This window comes from Mustela nigripes, chromosome 9 (genome assembly GCF_022355385.1).
Source record: "Mustela nigripes isolate SB6536 chromosome 9, MUSNIG.SB6536, whole genome shotgun sequence".
In the NCBI taxonomy this organism is placed as follows: Eukaryota; Metazoa; Chordata; class Mammalia; order Carnivora; family Mustelidae; genus Mustela; species Mustela nigripes.
This window is the reverse complement of record NC_081565.1, coordinates 20,700,955-20,719,345: the sequence shown is the minus strand read 5'-3', so window position 1 is coordinate 20,719,345 and position 18,391 is coordinate 20,700,955. Positions and strand designations below refer to the sequence as shown.

The 18,391-nt window shown below is 40.2% G+C and overlaps 1 protein-coding gene across 3 annotated transcripts in view; it reads left to right on the top strand.

The window, feature by feature from the left end:
* The first annotated feature begins 696 nt into the window (after positions 1-696).
* KIAA1958 (KIAA1958 ortholog) overlaps positions 697-18,391 on the top strand; it is a 160,946-nt gene continuing 143,251 nt past the window's right edge. For all 3 annotated transcript variants that reach the window (XM_059411046.1, XM_059411047.1, XM_059411045.1), the window contains exon 1: positions 697-874. The gene's annotated coding sequence lies outside the window, so the exon portion shown is untranslated. The remainder of the gene's footprint in view (positions 875-18,391) is intronic.

Genomic DNA, 18,391 nt, shown 5'->3' with positions numbered 1-18,391 from the left:
TATGCTTCCCTGGTCCTGGTATGTTTTAGGTGTCATTAAACTGCCCTCTCTGTCTCTCTGGGATGAATGAGAGTATTGTAGTTGGATGGGGAACTTCCACTGGGCAGCGGAGACTGTGGGTTGTGTCAGTAGGAAGTGTTTCTGTACATGCCTGGGTGTAGAGGTGACTCGACTCGGTGCGTTAAAGCAGGTGTTATACACCAGACGAACCGAGCAGGTTCTTGCAAGGTCTGCTCCCTGCGTTCAGGTGAAGCTCTGCGGAGCTCCAAAGGGGCAGCGGGGGCAGCAGGGACCGCGGGCCACCGCGCGCGGCAGGACGGAGTGCTGCCCACTTTAGAACGTCGCGGGGACCGTGGGTTCCACACCTGTCTGCGCCCAGAGACCGAGCTCGTGCGCGCCGGTGTGTGCCAGCAAGGTCGGTCCACACCACCTCCGGGCAGCGACGACCGCGAGCTCGGAGCACTTCGTAGGAGGTGTCGTTACACACTTCCTGTGGGTCTCGCGGACCACGGCGCGTTTCCGGTGCCGGCTGGAGCCCGGGGTCCGAGCCCCCGCCCCGTTCGCCGGCCCCGCCCCGCCTGCGCCCCGCCCCCCGCCCCCCGCCCGCCGCGCTCCGAGCCGGGCGCGCGGAGCCCGGGGCGCACGGAGCGGCGCGCGCCGGTCGGCAGAGCCAGGCTGGCGCCCCCGCCCCCCGCCCCGCGCCTCCGTCCGCCGCCCGCCCGGCGCCTTCCCCGCTCTTCTTACCTTCGCTCTCCGGCCCTCCGGCCGCTTTCCTCCCTCCCCTCGGTCCCGCCCCGTCCAGCCCGGGCTCCCCGGCTCCCGCAGGCCCCCCCGCCGCCCGCGTTCCTATGGACAGACGCACAGACACCTGCAGGTGGGTGAGAGCCCGCGCGCGGGGCGGAGACTAGCGCGCCGACGCTGCGACCTGGGCCGGGGAGCCCCTTTGTGTGGGGGGCGGCCGCGCTGAGGTCCGCGCTGCCGCCCCTTCGGCAGCCGAGCAGTGACCCGGCTGAACCCTCTTTTGTCTCCTCTGGGGGTGGGGGGGGTGGGAAGGCCGAGAGTCAGGGCAGCGGACTCGGGCGCCTGGCCGTCGCCGACGACGGGCTTGGGGGCGCGAGGGGTGAGACCCCGAGCGGCCGAACGGGCTCCCGGAGTGAACGCGGGCGGCCGCGGCTCTGGTCAGCCTCGGCGGGGCCGGCCCGCCGCCCAGCATCTCCTGTCGCCGCCGCAGGCGCGCTGCGTGGGTCTGGCTCGCCTGCTCCTGCTCTCGGGTCTGTTTGGAGGTGGGAAGGAGGGCGGGAAGGAGAAAGAAAAGATCTGCCCTCTTAGTTTCCAAGTCTTGAGATGGTTGTGGAGAGAGGCAGAGAGGTGCTTCGGGTCTTTGCCCGACTTGTTTCCCTCGCGGGAGGCACGCTGAGGTGCGTGTGGGGCGTGTGTGGAGGAACGTGCACCGCTCGGGTCCCTTATTTATTGTTTCTAACGGAGGAGGGCTTTCTCCGGAGGGCTCTTCCGCCCCCTCCCCCATCGGAGGCTGCGCACAGAGATTTGAGTTTGTTATCAAATACATCGACAAATGTATTCCCCCGGGCGCGAGCAGGCTGGGCTGACCGAGATCCAGCCCAAATCACAGACCGTTTCAGGTTTTCAGGTGGCTTTTCTCCTGGTTTTAAGGTTAGGTAGGGACTTACAGGCAAATCAAAGACGAACATGGCTGTGATTTCTACAAAATTTGTTTGACATATATACATATTTTAAAGTTTGATGGTAAAAGTTTTGTTATTTTCGAGACTCTTTTTAGGATTAGCATGACAGAATCTTCTACCTATTAAGTAAACAGTTAACAAGCGACAGTGACAGCTTCCACGGTGGAGGTTAAATTGGCGTGCAATAAATATCTAGCTTTGCGTTGAGGCGAAAACCATTATTTTTGCTGGTTTAAAATATGAGGTCTTCCACAGCATGTGGGGAGAACGTGAATGTTAGAACTGATTTTCCTCCCTGTGATGTGCTTTCCCTCTTTTGGTCTGTTTTTATGTATTTTCTCTCTCTATAAAACCCAACGATTGGGTGGTACATGTTGGATATAGTTTTTTGAAAAGTACTGTAGGTGATATTTCCGAATTATATTATTTATCTGGGTGAGTTTCTTATGAAGAGTTGATACGTATTTGTAGATATTCAAATTATAAGTGAAGTTGAATAGGCGCCCAGAAACTTAATTTTACAGATTCAGATTTTTAATGCAGGTACGGATTTTTATCTTTGTATTATTCTCAACCTAGTGCTCACTTCTGGAGACTTCTTCCGCCCCCCTCCCCCAGCGTGTGAGAATCCATATTGACAAATTTAAATCTGATAGTTATCAAGAAGATTAAAAAAAGACTTTTGGGTGCTCAGTTATATGTACAGCTGTATGCAGAACACAGAGGCTTTCTTAAACATCTGAACTTAAAAACATTGTGGTGGAAAACAATTTATTTAAATCTTCATCAAGTAAGATGTAGAGATTCATCAGAAAGCAATGTACAATTTTAATGCAGTTTTAATTAGGCAAACTGATTTTTGTCATTTAAAGAGACCATTTTAGTGTGCTGAAAAGAGTAGTCTTTTTCTAGGAGAAAAAATTAGCCTAGATTCTTGCCCTAGTTACATTAACAGACTATTGTTATTGCATGCCTAATTTTGTAAATATCTGGAGTGTACATTTTTGTACCCTTAAAACCTAGAAGAGACTACATCTAACATTAATCTCACTAGTTCCTTTGACTTGATCAAATTTTATTCTTGCGTTGACTTCCTATCTAGATTAGTTAAACGAATTTAGACTGCTGTAGGGCTTAGTGCAAGGCGCTAGTAGGCCCTTGAAGAAGGTTCCTCTTTCTTTTTCAGTAAGGATGGCCCAAGGAGCATAGGTATTGAAATTTATTCAGGCTTTATTAGGAGTGGTGGGATGGAGTTGGAAAACACCAGCAGAGTTTCCGCTATTAGATTACATACTCATTTTTCAGTTCTTAGAAGTTTTAAAAAAGATAAGCCAAGAACTTGAATTATTTGTTTGTGTGTTTATAGGACTGTCAATCAGAGGTATAAGGTTTAAAAAGAGTCACTGTGTAAATGAAGTATTAAGAGTGTGGCCTGCATTGAGAATTGCTTGGCAACTTGTGGTTAAGCATAACAGTTTTCTGGGATTGGCAGTGTATCGTCTTCATCTGGGGTGGCTAAAAGATAACAGCCAGTCTTTTTCCATTTTGTTTTTATTTTTGGCTCTGATATGTGGATATTAATTTTTTTTGTATAATTAACATTAATATTTTCGGGTAATCAGAAACCGTCAAGAGAACTTGACATATTTTCAACTGATTTCTCTTCTGGTTTGTTGGTGTTTAGGAAGGCGTATAAATTATTTTGCTCTCTTAATTATTGAAATTTTTTTCTGATATTTTTGATATGACAAATAGTACTTCCAGATATTTTGAATTTGTAAAATTGGATTTTAAATATAGCTGAGCAGTATAAACTGACATTGGCCACTTTCTTTTTTTTTTAAATAACGCTAAGCTGTCCAGTTAAATTTGATAGGCTAGAAAATCCAAAGACTTTTCCTGGTTGTTAGTTATCAGTGTGGTACCATGAAAGGAAACTCAAAATGGCCATTTTAGGTTACCTGGAACCCTCAAAGGACTAGTATTATCATTAGTAATAACCAAATGAAAAGCTGAAGAGTAACAGTTTTATTCTTTGTTATAGACCTGTGATTTTCAAATACTTCTTTTTCATAAAGTTTTTTTTAGCCTGGTATAGAAGCAGGTCTGACTGTGAGAAGTATGGACAGTGACCTCTCATTACAGCCTTTATTGTTCTGCATTGTTTAAGAACAGCACAAACCCATGCTGCTCTTGGAAAATGCGGAATTCATTCTTGGATTAATATTCTGCTACCAGATGTACGAGGCTGGCTCTGAAGAAGCTTTTTCTCTTAAATACTGTCAAAAATAGAGAAGCTGAGGATTGGAGAGAAGCCATTTATTTTGAACAGTTTATTTTCTGACAGTTTGTGTTTGTAAAGAAACCTGCTCATAATATTTACTTAAGAGATCTACATAGTTGCCCGAAGAAGCCCCACAGGTTTCTTTTTTCCCTTTAAAAAAGTTTCCATAGAGCTTAACTCTTATGTGATACTTCTTGACTTGGCTTCTGATTAGTTGATTTATGGACTTTGTTTACCAGCATGTGTGGAGAATTCTTTTGCTGTACAGAAATTGCACTCTGCCTGTGCTCTGGTCTGTTTCCTAGGTAACAAATGTACTGCATAGATTCCATAATGAGGACTGTGGTTGGCTAGTTACAGTGTAAATTCTGTTGTTTGGTAAAGCTTAGTCTCAAATTCAAATAAAGGTCAAGAAACCAAAAGTACTCAAGATGCGAATTTTTGAATTTTATTTTGTATCCAGTGTCAACAAGTTTAATACCCTTTTCTGGAGAAAGGCAAATTATACACAGTATTCAAGTGTATTTTGTAAAGTCTTAAACAGTTGGAGGGCTTTTGACTATTCCGTATTTGTAATACCAGTGGCTCTAGTGACAAAGAAAATGTATTTCAAAACACTTTATCATACTTCAGTATAGAAAGCAAAGGGATATTTAGGATGTCAATAACCTTCTTTTTTGTATTGGAAGAAAGGTAACATCATATGAACCCTGAAGATAAATTGTGCAACTTCATGTGAAATACAACTTTTAGGGGTGCCTGGATGGCACAGTTGGTTGAACATCTTGGTCTCTTCTCAGGACTTGATCTCAGTGAGTTTGGCCCTGCATTGGGCTCTGTACTGGGTGTGGAGCCTGCTTAAAAAAAAAAAAAAAAGAAAAAACAAATAGAACTTTAAAAAACTTTAAGAAGATATTAAAACATTTAAGAAACTTTTAAAAACATTAAAAGTCTTGGGACACCTGGGTGACTCAGTAAGTTAAGCGTTTGCCTTTGGGGCAGGTTCCCAGGGTTCTGGGATAGAGTCCCCCATGGGCTCTTTGCTTAGCAGGAAGCTTGCCTTCTGCCTCTGCCACTCCCCCTGCTTTTGCTCATTCTTTCTCTGACAAATAAAATCTTAAAGAAAAAAGAAAAGTCTACTGTAAAATGATGCATTTATACTCTAGCTATTTTCTCTCTTACCTGCCTGAATTTTGGCCTGCTCAGCACTAGGGAGCAAGTCTCTCTTAGATAGCTACAAATTGGAGAATAGCTTTCCACTAACCCTTACTCTTCCTTTTGAAATCTATGGCTTCTATAGCTCTAGGTGCAGGGCAAGAAATAATATATGTGCAATTGCTAGTAATTATTACCTGTTTGTTAAAAAAAAATTACAGTGAACCAGAATTCTATTAATACCCATTGAAATATCTTTTCATTTGATGACTGAAAATGTTTTAGTTTGTTGACCATCAGGGATTCTGTCAGGCAAAAAAATTAAAAAAAAAAACTTTATTTATCTATTTCAGAGAGAGAGAGAGAGAATCTTCAAGGCGACTCCCTGCTGAGTACAGAGCCTGATGTTGGGCTTGATACTAGGACCCTGAGATCATGACCTAAGCAGAAACCAAGAGTTGAATGCTCAACTGACTGAGTCACCCAGGCGCCCTGAAAAAAAAAAAAAATTTTTTTTTTTTTTAAATTAATTTGAGGAACACCTAGCTGGCTTAGTCGGTAGAGCATGTGGTTTTTGCTTTGGGGGTTGTGAGTTTGAGGGGTGTAAAGCTTACTTAAAAAAAGTGGAGAGGGGTGCCTGGGTGGCTCCGTGGGTTCTGGCCTTCTGCTTAGGTCATGATCTCTTGAGTCCTGGGATGGAGCCCTAGATGGGGCTCTCTGCTCAGCAGGGAGCCTGCTTCCTCCCTTCCCTTCTCTGCCTGCCTCTCTGCCTACTTGTGATCTCTCTCTCTGTCAAATAAATAAAATCTTAAAAAAAAAAGTTGGGGTGCCTGGGTGGCTCAGGTGGTTGGACATCTTCCTTTGGCTCAGGTTATGATCTCATGGTCCTGGGATGGAGTCTCCTGTGCAGGGCTGTCTGCTCAGCAGGGGGCCTGCTTCACCCTCTCCCTCTGGCTACCACTCCTCCTGCTTGTGCTCTCTGCCAAATAAACAAAATCTTGGGGGAAAAAAGTTAATTTAAATTCTAACAAATTATGCAAAGTTGCTTCAGTTACTTTACCTTGCTTAGCAGGATTGGTTTTGGATTATTTATTTACTTTTTAAATTAATTTTAATTTCAGGAATAGGATATATCTTGTTTGGGTTTTCTTTCTTCTTGGTTTTCCTCAAAACTGACAACTACTTTAAACATTTTTGGCCTTTTCACATTGAAAATATTACGCCCCTTCAGTTTTCTCTTGCAATTATTTTCCTTATATGTATTTATTCTTTAGGTTTTTTTTTTTAAGTAGGATCCACACCCATAGTAGGGCTTGAACTCATGAGCCTAAAATCAAGAGTTGAATGCTGTGCCAACTGAGTCAGCCAGGCACCCCTATTTAGAAATTTTTTTAATCATTGCATTATTTAAGACATAATCACCACATATCAAAAGCTCTACTTTTCTGAGACTTCATACTTCTGGGACAGAGTTAACAATATTTGTCAACTCCTACCCAGCCAGAACAACTTCCTCTCCCCAGTCAGTATTAGTTATTAAGGGCTGTCATAACAAAGTATGACAGACTGGATGCCTTAAACAACAAAGTTTTCTCCAAGTCTGGAGACTAGAAGTCCCAGATCAAGATGGTGGCAGAGTTGGGTTCTTCTGAGTCCCCTTTGGCTTTCAATTTCAGTCTTCCTCAGATGTGTTCACTATGTACCTGTGTCCTCTTCTTATAAGATATCTATCCATAGCCTTAGAACTCACCCAAATGATCTTGTTTTACTTTAATTACCTCTTTAAAGACCCTCTCTCCAAATATTGTCTCATTTTGAAGTACTGGCTATTAGGAACTCAGTGTATTAATGGGGGGGGCAGTACAGCTCATAGTATTTGTCTGCTCATTGTCTTTCATACATACAGACATACTTCACTACATATGTGTGATATATTCGAGCCCCTAGACTACTTGATTCCTACTCCCTAAGATTTCTCAGTTCTGTTTGCCCCCATAGAAATCACATATTATTCTGTCACCTTTGCCTATCATTAGTCTTGGTTCTCCAGTTAAGTTTATTTAGTACACAACACAAGTCCTTATGTTGAGACTTCTGTAGTCGCGTTTGATAGTCTGAAGCTCTTTGAATCCTCATAAATGGCTCATGTGAATACTGTGTCGTCTTTCAGGTTTAAAACTGTTTATCTGTGGTTTTATACTTGAAGGCCAGTGTGCCTGAATATAAATACTTGGCTCACATTTTTGTTCTCAAGTTTCCTAAATATGTTATTTTGTTGTAGTTTGGCAGACCCTTACTGTGAAAGGCCAAATAGCAATTATTTTAGGCTTTGTGGAACATGCCACTGCAGTGCAAAAGCAGCCGTATAGAGTATGTAAATGAACAAGCATAATTGCGTTTAGTAAAACTTTATTTGCAGAACCAGACAGTGGGCTGGATTTGGTGCACAAGCCATAGTTTGCTGAGTCCTACCCATTTTTTTTAAAGATTTTATTTATTTATTTGAAAGAGTAAGCATGCGTGAGAGAGCATGAACAGGGGGAGGGGCAGAGGGAGAAGCGGACTCCCTCCTGAGCAGGGAGCCTCATGTGGGGCTCTGTCCCAGGACCCTGAGATTGTGACTTGAGCCAAAGGCAAATGCGTAACCAGCTGAGCCACCCAGGTGCCTCAGAGTCCTATTTTATTTTGTAATTCTGTAAAAAAAAAAAAATTCTGCTAAAAAATGTTACTGTCAGAGTCCAATACCACTTTGATCTTCTTTTCTTTTTAAGTGACTTTATTGTTCTCTTAGATGCCCAAAGACTTTTTTCTTCATCTTTAAAAGGTAGTAATTTTGCTAGAGCATCTATTAAGTGTTGGCTCTTCTCTGTTAATTTTTCCAGATACACAATATGGATTTTATAATGTTGGCTTAAGTATTTTTTCATAAATATTTTCATCAATCATAGATTTTAGTATTTAATCTGTTTTATTGCTCTCATTTTCTTTTTTTGGGGGGGTCCCCTGTTACATGTATGTTGGATCTTCTTTGACTGCCTTTTATATCTATAACTTTCTTCAAATTCTTTTTATCTTTTTTTATTTTATTTTTCTATTTTTTCCTTTTAATCCTTTATTAAGCAGGAACTGCAGTTTTGTCTTCCTTTCTGATTTTTTTCTTTCTTATTCTGTCCTGAATTCTATCATTTCTCTTTGTAAATGCTCTTGTTGTGTGGCCATTCCCTTTCTTCCCCATTTTTCTACTTCTGATGTATATTTTATAGCTTCTATCACTTTCATTTCCTTTAATATTAAAATATTATGCTACTGTTCTCACCTACTTTATGGCCATATTTCTGTGATGTTACTTCATTGACTATTAGTACCTTATTTAGTTCTTTTACATCTTTTTCTCATAGTACCTCACATGGGATTAGATTGCATTTCTTTTGCTTGTTCATGTTTATTTATTTATTTATTTTTTAAAAAGATTTTATTTATTTACTTGAGAGAGAGACAGTGAGAGAGAGCATGAACGAGGAGAAGGTCAGAGAGAGAAGCAGACTCCCCGTGGAGCTGGGAGTCCGATGCGGGACTCGATCCCGGGACTCCAGGATCATGACCTGAGCTGAAGGCAGTCGTCCAACCAACTGAGCCACCCAGGCGTCCCTGCTTGTTCATGTTTAAATTAGATGGATTTACTTGTACTTTAGGAGAAGGTTTCTGTGATGGAGATGGAAGTAAGCCAAGGTAGTTCTTTTTTAGTTTCATGGTATGAAATTTTTTCCTTTGTTTCTTATGTGAAATATTAAAAAAATATGGCCACTCAAATAAAATTGGAGTGAGGTAGTATTGCATACCCACTAGAATGGCTAAATGAAAAAGATGAAAAATATCAAGTGGTGATGAGAATGCAGAGTAACTAGAATTCTCAAGCACTGCTGTTGGAAGTGTAAATGGGTACAGAAATCTAAATGGAGGGATGCCTGGGTGGCTCAGTTGGTTGAGCATCCAGTTCTTGGTTTGGGCTCAGGTCATGATCTTGGGGTCATGAGATTGAGCCTCATGTCAGGCTTGGCACTCAGTGCACAGTCTGAGATTCTTTCCTTCTCCCATTCTACCTCCACCCCCAAAGTAATAAACAAAATATTAAAAAGGTATAAGTGGATATAAGCAATTTGGGAAGCTATTTGGTAGTATTTACTGAAGCTATGAGTGTGCATGTATTATGATTCAGTAATTCTACTCAAAGATACATGCTTACTAAAATAAATGTACATCTCCCAAACTAAAGTTCTGCCCAAATGACAATGGTATACTGTGTGGTAGAGTGTTAAATTCATGGCCCCAAGTAAGTTCCATCTCTTGGTGTCTATGCCCATGTGTTGTCCCTTTGCACAATGATTCTGATTTTAACCATTTAACTTATTTTGGCCAGTGGGACATTAGGCAAGTGTGTTGCAGCAGAAGCTTGATAAATGCATACACATTGGAGGGGAAATATTGCCCAGAGACCACAAGATAAAGAAATACGCAAGTAGGAGAGGTCAGGTGAAAGAAAATTGAGGTGCACTAGCTAGTGACCAGCACTTACTGCCAGGTTAGGTGAGTATGACCATCTTTGACTTCCCAGCTGACCTGACCCTCCACCTAAAAGTAGTCACATGAGCAAATTCATGTAAAGCCAGGAGAAAAACTGCCCAGATAACCCACAGAATTGTGAGAAAGGAAGAATTATTTTAAATTATTTAATTGTAGGGTGATTTGTTACACAACAATAGGAGACTGAATCAAAATGGATACATTTTTCTATATTCATAACAGTGGAATACTGTGGAGCAATGAGAATGAACAATCTGTAACTACATATTATGTATGAATCTTACAGACCTTTGTGGTGCTATAGAAGCCAGGCACAAAAGAGTTGACACTGTGTGCCTCCACATATATAAATTTGCCAAGCAGGTAAAATCAGCAAATTCTGTTAGAAGCCAGAACCTTGAGGAAGTAGTGACTGGAGAGGAGAAAGTAGAGGCTTCTGGGGCACGTAATGTTCTGTTTCTTGATCCGGTTGCTGGTTACATATGTGTGTTCTGTTTGTGAAATTGTGGAATATCAGCAAATTGTTCACTTATTATTTCTCCTTTTTTGATTGTATATATGTATATATATATTTTAGACTTAACTCATTTTCGAGAGAGAAAAAGAGCAAATAAGCACAAGTAGGAGGCCAGGGGGAGAGGGAGAGAGAATCTCAGGTAGATTCCGAGCTGAGCATGGAGCCCAACTGGGGGCTCATTCTCATGCTCTGAGATCATGACCTGGGCCCAAACCAAGAATCAGTTGCTCAACCATTTGTGCCACCTGGGCACTCTCTTTTCTTTTTTTTTTAAATTTTAGAGAGAGTGCATGTGCACAGGGGAGAGGCAGAGAGAGAATCCTCAAATCGACTCCTTGTTGAGTGTGGAGCCTGGTGGGGCTCTGTCCCACGACCCAAGGATCATGACCAGAGTCAAAATCAAGAGTCCAACACTTAACCGGCTGAGCCACCCAGGCACCCCTGATTGTATGTTAACTTTCAACATAAAGGAAGAAAATGTCCTTCTTTTTCTTTTTGTAATTGTATGTTTATTTTTTATTAATTATTTTTATTAACATATAATGTATTATTTGCCCCAGGGGTACAGGTTTGTGAATCGTCAGACTTAAGCACTTCACAGCACTCACCATAGCACATAATACCCTCCCCAATGTCCTTAACCCAGCCACCCTCTCCATACTTCCTTCCCCCCAGCAACCTTCAGTTTGTTTTATAAGATTAAGAGTCTCTCATGGTTTGTCTCCTTCCTGATCCCATCTTGTTTCATTTTTTTCCTTCTCTACCTCCCAAACCCCTCATTCTCCCTCTCAAATTACTCATATCACAGAGATCATATGGTAATTATCTTTCTCTGATGGACTTACTTCACTCAGCATAATACCCTCTAGTTCCATCCTTGTCGTTACAAATGGCAAGATTTCATTTCTTTTGATGGCTGCATAGTATTCCATTGTATATATATACCACATCTTCTGTATCTGTTCGTCTGTTGATGGACATCTAGGTTCTTTCCAAGTTTCACTGTTGTGGACATTGCTGCTATAAACATTCGAGTGCATGTGCTCCTTCAGATCACACATTGGTATCTGGTTTGGCTATTGTGGACATTTGGGTGCATGTGCCCTTTTGGATCACTACATTTGTATCTGGTAAATACCCAGTATTGTGATTGCTGGGTCGTAGGGTAGCTCTATTTTCAATTTTTTGAGGAACCCCCATGCTGTTTTACAGAGTGGCTGCACCAGCTTGCATTCCCACCAACTCTGTAGGAGGGATTCCCCTTTCTCCGCATCCTCACCAACATCTATTGTTTCCTGACTTGTTAATTTTAGCCATTCTGACTGGTGTGAGGTGGTATCTAGTTGTGGTTTTGATTTGTATTTCCCTGATGCCGAGTGATGTTGAGCACTTTTTCATGTGTCTGTTGGTCATCTGGATGTCTTTTTGCAGAAATGTCTATTCATGGCTTCTGCCTATTTCTTGATTGGATTTCTATTTTTATGTATATTTTAGTTCTGTCCACTCACCTGGGGTTCATGGGTCTACCTTATCTCCTAATTTTGTTGAATATCATGTCTTCTGTTAACTGTTGTCCCATCTCTGTGTTTGTTTTCTACTGAGATAATTGTAGATTCACTTGCAGTTATATGAAATAACAGATTCTTTGCCTATTTGCCTGGTTTCCTTCAATGGTAACATTTTGCAAAACTATATAATATCACAACGAAGATATTAACTGTTATGGGCTGAATTGTATTCCCCCTAGATTCATATGTTGAAGTATGAAACCCCAGCACATCAGAATGTCAGTGTATTTGGAGGTAGGGCCTTTGAAGAGGTTATTAAGTTAAAACAAGGTTGTTAGGGTGGCCCTAATCCAATCTGCTGTCCTTGTAAGAAGAGGAAGTTTGGACGAAAGAAGAGACACCAGAGATGTTGTGTACAGAGGAAAGACTACGTGAGGACAAGGTGAGAACTTGGCTATCTGGAAGCCATGGAGAGGCTTCAGAAGAAACCAAACCTGTTGACACCTTGATCTTGGATTTTTAGCTTTCCAGAACTGAAAATGAATTTCTGTTATTTAAGCCATCCAATCTGGTATTTTGTTATGGTAGCCCTAATAAATATATTGGCTTTGATACAATCCACCACTTGTATTCATACTGTGTTTTATTGGTACTCAATTGTGTGTATTAGGATCAGTATAGTATATTTTATCACCTACGTATGTTACTGTTTCTCCCAGTCCTTCTATTCTGCTCACATCCTACCAGCCTATTTCTAAGCTTTGACAACCATTTCTGAAATTTTGTTGTTTAACAAAAAATACTATACAAATGGAATCTTATGTAACCTTTGAGATTGGCTATAAGCACAATTCCTCGGAGATTCATCTAGGTTGTTTTATTTATCAGTTTTTTTTTTTTTTAAAGATTGTATTTATTATTTGAGAGGGAGCAGTAAATGCTATTGAAGGAAACCAAGCAGTTGGAGGGGCAGAGAGAGGAGAAGTTGGCTCCCTGCTGAGCAGAGAGCCAGACGCAGAATTTGATCCCAGGACCCAGGCGTCCCAGTAGTTTGTTCTTTTTTATTCCTGAGTAGTAATCCATGGGTGTATCCTAGTTTATTTAACTTCATCTGTTGAAGGACATCTGGGTTGATTCCATTTCTTGACTTACAGATAAAGCTGTTATGAAGGGTACCTGGGTGGCTCAGTCAGTTAAGTGTTTGCTCAGGTCATGATCCCAAGGTCTGAGGCTAGAGCCCCATATGGGGCTCCCAGTTCAGTGGGGAGCCTGTTTCTCTCTCTCCTCCCTGCTTGTGCCCACTCTCTTGCTCTCTCTCTCTCTCTCAACTAAATAAATAAAATCCTAAAAAAATTAAAGCTGTTTTGAACGAAATTTGTAATCTCCTGGGGTACATACTCAAGAGCATAACTGCTGTATCATATGGTAATAATATGTTTAGTCTTTTAAGTACCTGTCATACATTTTCTGGGTGATTGTATCATTTTATATTCCTACCAGCAATACATAAGTTATCCAGTTTCTCCACATCCTTGCTAGCATTTACTGCCCTTATTTCTTATTTTATGCATTGTGATGTATGTGTAGTAATACAGGTTTTTAACTTGCATTTCCCTAGTGGCTAATATAGCACATCTTTTCATGTGCTTATTTACCATCTGTATATCCTCTTCTGAGAAATGTCTCTTTATGTCATTTGCCTATTTTATAATTGGGTTTAAAATTTTTTTTTTTTTTACTATTTTGAGTATTCTTTATATATTCTAGTTACTAGTCCTTTGTCCTTTGTCTGGTACATGGTTTGCAAGTTTTTTTTCCAGTCTGTACCTTGTCTTAATCCTTTTCACATGGGCTTTCACAAAGCAAAAGATTTTAATTTAAATTTTGCCAGTTTTTTCTTTTAATGATTATGCTTGGTATCAAATTTAAGAACTCTATGCCTAGCCCCTGATCTCAGAGATTTTTTCCTATGTTGTTTTCTCCATGTTTTTAAGTTCTACATTTTATTTCCGTTATTTTTTAACATTTTATTTATTTGAGAGAGAAAAAAATCATCACTGGAGGGGGGAGGGATGGAAGGAGAGCGAGAACCAAATTCCCCGTCTAGCAGGGAGCCTAATGTGGGACTTGATCCCAGAACCCTGAGATCATGACCTGAACCAAAAGCAGGTGCCTAACCAACTGGGCCACCCAGGTGCTCCACGTTCTGCATTTTAGAGTTAAGTCTGATCTGTTTTGTATTAATTTTTTTGTTTGTTTGTTTGTTCTGTGTTAATTTTATTTAAGGTGTGAAGTTTAGGTTTAGGTTCATTTTTTGCCTATGAATGTCCAGTTGATCCTGCACCGTTTGATGAGAAAGCCATCCTTCCTCCATTGGATTGTTTTTGCATTTTTGTATAAAAACAATTGAGCATATGTATGGGTCTATTTCTTGGTCTACTTCATCTGTTTTGTGAGATTTGAGGGGAGTCCAAACTAAGCCTTTGCTACTGTTCAGCTTGCTTTGAACTCCTTGTTCATTCTTTGCATAATTTTTTTTTGTTATTATCTTGGAAATTTTTTTCCTATTGATCAAAGGGAACAAATATCTTATTAGGTAAAAAAGGGGGGATAAGATACACAGTAATTTGATTCTCAATAGTTTTTCGAGTTTATCTTCTCCATAATATAGTGATAAGTCAACATATTTGTTTTGGAGAATTCAGTTCTTTTCTAAATTACTTGGGTTATTAACATTTTCACCACAATTATGGCTCAATAATAAGCATACTTTATCTGACATCTTGAAAAAATGGAGCGCTGCATTAATGGATTTTTGTATATCAAAAGTTTATCTCTTGGACAAAACTTAAAATTTTAATTATTTTTAGAGAAAATGTTTCCCACATGTGGTTAAATTTCAATAAAGGTGGCAATTCAGTTCCTTATGGAAATCTGCCAAGAATCCTTTTCTGGCATCTGGATAAACACAAGCAGATAGAGAGAAATTTGTTTCTCTCCCCCAGAAAATTCTTTTAAGCTTTCTGGCTCTGAAGTTTTGCAGCTTTAGGCCAGTTTCCTACAACCAATGCGAGGAAGGTTCCATCCCCCAACTGAAAAATCTGTCTAATGCATGGATTTACCAAACCTTGTTTAAATAGCATTTGAAGATTTCTGTGAAATTTTAGCTGAAAGTATTCCCATTCTACCTTCAGAGCAACATTTTAAGGAATGTTCTCTTTCTGAAAGCTGATAGTTTTATGTGATAGTTTAACCTTCCTGTAAATATTTTCCTTTTGAATATATGTAATACAAGTGAATATAATCAATGAAAAGTATATATTTTTATAAATCATTCTGAGTATATTGTTAAGAATATAGTATATGTGAATATATTCTTGATATGTAATTTTTTTTTTTTTCCTTAACTGGCTTTTTTTTTTTAAGATTTTATTTATTTATTTGATAGAGATTGCAAGTAGCCAGAGAGGCGGGCAGAGAGAGAGGAGGAAGCAGGCTCCCCGCTGAGCAGAGAGCCCAATGTGGGCTGATCCCAGGACCCTGAGATCATGACCTGAGCCAAAGGCAGAGGCTTTAACCCACTGAGCCACCCAGGTGGCCCATCTAGCTGACTTCTTTCTGATGGATGAAAGTCTTAACACAGATTATTCCTGTATACTTAGTATTTGTTTAGTGATGTGTTTATACACTGATAAATAATAAAATATGTGCTTTCCATTAATAAAGTAATTGCCTCAAATATCTAGCTTTTTTTTTCTTTTTTAAGTAAGCTCTACCCCCTACTCCCACCATGTGGGGCTCAAACTCATGACTCTGAGATCTAGAGTTGCTTGCTCTACTGGCAGAACCAGCCAGGCACCCCTGGGGTTTTTCTTACTTAAAAATTATTTTAGGGGTACCTGGGTGGCTCAGTGGATCAAGCCTCTGCCTTCGGCTCAGGTCATGGTCTCAGGGTCCTGGGATGGAGCCCTGCATCCAGCTCTCTGCTCAACAGGGAGCCTGCTTCCCCCTCTCTCTCAGCCTGCCTCTGCCTACTTATGATCTCTATCCCTCTGTCAAAAAATAAATAAATAAATAAATAAATAATTTTTAGAGTTAAAATTCATTCTATAGATTTGCCTTAATACCTTTTTAGTTGATGCCTTCCAATATCAAAATAGACATTTTGTCTTTCTAAGAGCAAACTATAGGCCTGAGAAGTAAGCATATCTTTCTACATTATGTAATAAGAAACAATATTTTTGTTAAAAATGAAATAATGTAATTCTGCGTAATGTTTTTTGAAAAAAGTGTATGTAGGTGAAAAGGTCACTCAATTTGGCTATGTGAAAACTTAAATTTTTTAAGTTTTTTTTAAAATGAAATTAAAAAGGAAGGCAACAGTTCCAAGAAAATGCAGTGATAGAGAGTTGAGGTCCTGTTGGCACTGTATTATTTTAATTTTAATGATTTACAAGAGAATTAAAACTTTGGGGAAGAATAGGTAAACTGAAGAACAATTATCTGCTTCACTGAAAATTAAACATAAAATAATACAGCAATCCATTTACTTTCAATTTCCTTTTTAAAAATATTTATTTATTTATTTTAGGGGGAGAGAGAGCGAGCAGGAATGGGAGGGGCAGAGGGAGAGAGAATCCCAAGCAGACTCTGAGCTGAGCGCAGAGCCTGTTGTGGGACTCAGTCTCATGATCCTGAGATTATGACCACCGAAACCAAGAGCGGGGGCTTAACGGCCTGTGCCACTGAGGAGTCCCTTCCTTCTTTCTGTTTTTCCATCTATCTTTCTCCCTCCCTCCCTTCCTTCCTTTCTCTCTTTCTTTCTTCCGGTATAATTAACGTAGAGTGTTATATATTAGTTTCAAATTTAATCAAATTAGTTTCAGCAGTTCTGTGTTACTCAGTACTCCTCACCAAAAGTGTACTCTTAATCCCCTTCATCCGTTTCACCCATCTCTCTCCACCCCCACCTTCCCAGTGCTAACCACCAGTTTGTTCTATATATTTAAGACTCTGGTTTTTCATTTGTCTTTTTCCCATGTTCCTTTGTTTTGTTTCCTAATCCATTCATTCGTTCATTCATTTATTTGTTTTAAAGATTTTATTTATCTATTTGACAGAGACACAGCGAGAGAGGGATGTGTTCCAGGGGTGTGGGAGAGGGAGAAGCAGGATTCCTGTTAAGTAGGGAGCCTGATGCGGGACTCCATCCCAGGACCCTGTGATCATGACCTGAGCAAAAGGCAGATGCTTAATGACTGAGGTGCCCCATTAATTCATTTATTTATTTATTTTTTAAATCTATCAAATTAGCAAAAATATAAAATGAGATAATGCCCGTTGTTCTTGAGGGGAAAGGAAGGGAGGAAGTTATTCCATATATATTGCTGATGGGTATACAGAATTCTTTTTTTGTTCTTTTAAACTTTGAAAGTGTAGGGGAGGAAAAACTTTCTTCTACCCTCTTTGATTCTGTGGCTTGGCTTAAGAAATTAAACAGATTGACAGGAGAAAACCATACAGGTGTTTGGTATAATATTTTTACATGCACATAGAAGTCTTCATAAGGCAAATGAAGACCTGAATGAGCAGTTAGAACTGAGAGTTTATATATATTTTATTTTATTTATTTGCTTATTTACTTTTTAAAGATTTACTTATTTATTTGACAGTCAGAGATCACGAGTAGGCAGAGAGGCAGACAGAGAGGAGGAACCCCGATGAATGCGGGGCTCCATCCCAGGACCCTGTGATCATGACCTGGGCCGAAGGCAGAGGCTTTAACCAACTGAGCCACCCATGCGCCCCGAGAGTTTATATATATTTTAATCAAAGGATCAGTATATTTGTGGGGAATTGACTAGACAAAGGAGTTTTAGCTAGAGGCCATAAATTGTGAGACAGTGATTAGAAAATATATGGGGGAAACTAATGGAAGATAAGGGTTATTTTGATAGGTATATTTTTACAGATCAATTTTGGCATCATCTCCCAGTCTCTAATCCTAAGAATGTTCTTCTCTTCCTGCAGAAGAAGGGCACCTTTCGCATGGGAAATTTTATGACCTGCTTTTAGGTAGAAAGAGGGAGGTCAGAGAGACCTTCCTGCATTTGCTATTTCTCACATGCTTTCAGCCCAAAGTAATTGCCAAAGTGACGTATTTGGCACCTTCTGAACCCCTTCAAAATATAATACATGTGCCAATAATAAACAAATTGTGTATCTAGTTGATGAATTGTTACAAACTACGTAAATGTGACTAGCACTCCTATCAAGAAGCTGGACTTTATCAGCACCTTATAGGAACACCTTGTATTCCTTCCAGTATCTAACACCATCTTCCTGAAGGAAAACAAGTGTCCTGACTGATTGCTGAGTCATAGGGTATACATGCTCAGCTTCAGTAGAGACTGTCAGTTTTCCAGAGTGACTGTATCAATTTATACTGCATCAGCAGTGTGTCAGTGTCCCAGTTCCTCAACTTCTTTGTGATTATCATTTTGAAAAGCATTTAACAGAATGTATCAAGAGCCGTAAATACATCTATACCCATTTATCTAGTAATTCTACTAATTGAAAGGATGGAAAAAGATACATGTACAACAACATGCCGCGAAACATGAAGCAGAGATCAGAGACCACA